A 2,873-nucleotide genomic window follows, 5' to 3' on the forward strand; every position below is an offset into this window, starting at 1 on the left:
GGAAAGAGAGACGGAAGGTGAGAAATCACCCCTCAGGGGGCATGGCCTCACTGCAATTCCGTCTCCACCATTCTCCTCTTGGGATTTTGGGCATGCGCCTGGTATGATTTTGAAGTTGCTGGCCGAGACTTGAACTGTGGTGGGCCATGTGGTAATCCAGCGCTTTAACCACCACGCCACCTGTAGGCCCCAACATTGATATATACTTTTTTCTAAGCGTGTAACTTACAAGGTTTTAAGCTAGTCTAGAAGAGGAGATTCAGCATTTACCTCACACACTTCCACGCATGCTAATTACTTGTTCAAAGGGTCTGAGACATCGACACTGCAGGGCCACTTTGCCCTGCAACACGCCATGCCTGTGTGGTCTCCGAGCTGTCTGTCCACTTCTTTGTCCTTGGTGAGCTTCCACCTCCATTCTCCTTTAATGCTGCTCTAAATCCTCACTCTTCTTTTCAGTTCCTCATGCAGCTCCAACAATGGTCTTTACTCTGATTTTATCAAAATAACCTGAAAAGAGTGAAGGGACACAGCTGCAGAGAGTCCTCAAGGCAGATTTCTGGAAGTGATGGTGGGATAGGAGCTGATTAGCCAACTGACCCACTTTCCCCAGCTGAGTGGAAAGAGCAAAGTAGCAAGTCCAAACCAGCCATGTTGGAACTAGGAACGCCCCAAAGTCTGAGAACTGTCTTCCACAGGCCAAATATGGACTCTCGAACTGAAATGAGTTCCCATGACCAGAGTGAATCATTTCCTACTGAGTGACAGTGGGGCAAAAATGGCCACACATAATTTTCACGCATGTTGTTGATAACCCCTTCCTGCCAAACCCAAGCCTTGTTAATTGTGTTCCCAAATATATCTGAATCTCCCTGATGTCTCTGCATATTCATTTTTCTTCTTCTTTTCTTTTCTTCTCTCTCCCTCTTCTCCTCCTCCTCCTTCTTCTTTATTGCTAGAGTATGCATGCACTTGTATGTGAGAGAGAGAGAGAGAGAGAGAGAGAGAAAGTACCTCCAAGGTGATGTCATGCCACAATCCTTAGTCCTCTATTTCCCCATTTCATCAGGATTTTGGACACATATGCCTGAAATCAAACCTCTGGGACTGAGACTCAGACTACAGTTGGCCATGTGGAATTTGCCTCACAGTGCCCAGCACTTAACCACTGCACAGCAGGGTCGATCCTGCATATTAATTTTCGAATGAGTTGTTTTTGGTATATAGGAAAGTTCCTCATGTGGATGTTTCTGCTTTTGTTTTTGCCACAGGGAGCATGTGCTCACTTGAGAGACAGTGATAGACAGTGAGGGGGAAAGTGAGAAACCACCCGCTGGGGGCATGCCACAATCCCTCTCCTCCTTTTGCCTCCTGGGATTTTGGACATGCATGCACACATACCTGGCATGGGTTTCACGCTGCCAGATCCAATACTCGTACCATGGTAGGCCATGTAGGCGTCCAGCGCCTTAACCACCACACCACCTGCTGGATCCTTGTATGGGCTATTTTTGGCCATATGATTCTTGAATTATTTTCTTAATTTAAATAACTCTTCCAGGTGCTTCTTTAAAAACATCATATTATCTGCAAATAATAATAAATTTGCCTTCTTTTTTTTTAAAGGAATTATTTCATTTTATCTTTATTTATTTATTTTATTTTTAAATTTGACCGGAGAGGAACAGAAAGAGAGAAGGAAAGTGAGAAAGCAGGCCACCAGGTCCAGGACTCTAACCACAGTTGGCCATGTGGGAGTCCAGCGCCCTTAACCACCACGCCAGCTGTCGGCCCCAGTTTGCTTTCTTTCTTTAAAAAGAAAAGTTAGGACTTGCAAAAAAGAAAACTAAAAAATGTTGACTAACAGATAAAGGAGATAGAGATCATGTGAACCTATATATATATATATATATATATAAATTAAGGACATCAAATCTCCCTAAATTATTTTATAGATTCACTAGGATTTCACTAAAATCTCAATAGAGCTTGCCAAAAGGTAATTTGAAAGAACAAGTTAAAAATGACTAAGAGGGACTAGCAGTTGGCATAATGGCTATGTTGCTGGACTCCCATGTAATCAACCATGGCTAAGTCCCGGACCCGGTGGCTTAAACTCATGCCAGGTGCCTGTGCATACATGCCCAAGATCCAGAGAAGAGAATGGAGGCGAATGGACTGTAGTGTGGCCATCCCCCCAGGGGGTGATTTCTCCCTTTCCCTCTCACTTTGTCTCTCTCTCTCTTCAGTGAGCACCCACTTCCAAAGGTCCAAACCTCTAAAAAAATTATTAAAAAAAAAAAAAAAAAAGAAAGAGAAAAAAATGGCTAAGAGCATTTTAATTAATGAAAAAGTTAAAAAGGAGACTTGCAAGCCAGCTGGTAGCATGGTAGTTAAGGTGGCTGGATCCCAAATGGCAGATTGCAAGATTTGAGTCCCAGATCTGGGACTGAGATACATGCTGAGATCTGGCTTGAGATATATGCTGGGCATACGTGTGTGCATGCCCAAAATCCAAGATTAGAATTGATTGTGGTGTGGCCATATCCCTTGGGGGTTTGATTTCTCTCTCTTTCTCTGGTGAGCACACCTACTCTACAGCAAACTTAAAAGCAAAGAAGACTTGCCATATTTTAAGATGTTTTATAACACAGCTATTAGTTTGGTAATATTAAGAGAATTTAATGATCAATGAAACAGAGTAGAGAGGCCCTAAACCATCTCTGAATTAAAATACTTTATTTTATAAAACCAATGGGAACATCTAAAATTAAAGGAGAAGGTAGAGATTGCTCAACAGAATGGAGCTGACATTCTGCGGGTAGCTAGGCTGCCTGTGATGGGGGTGATGGTCCTTTGTGTGATTCATCTGG

This window comes from Tupaia chinensis, unplaced genomic scaffold (assembly GCF_000334495.1).
Source record: "Tupaia chinensis unplaced genomic scaffold, TupChi_1.0 Scaffold000316_1, whole genome shotgun sequence".
In the NCBI taxonomy this organism is placed as follows: domain Eukaryota; kingdom Metazoa; phylum Chordata; class Mammalia; order Scandentia; family Tupaiidae; genus Tupaia; species Tupaia belangeri.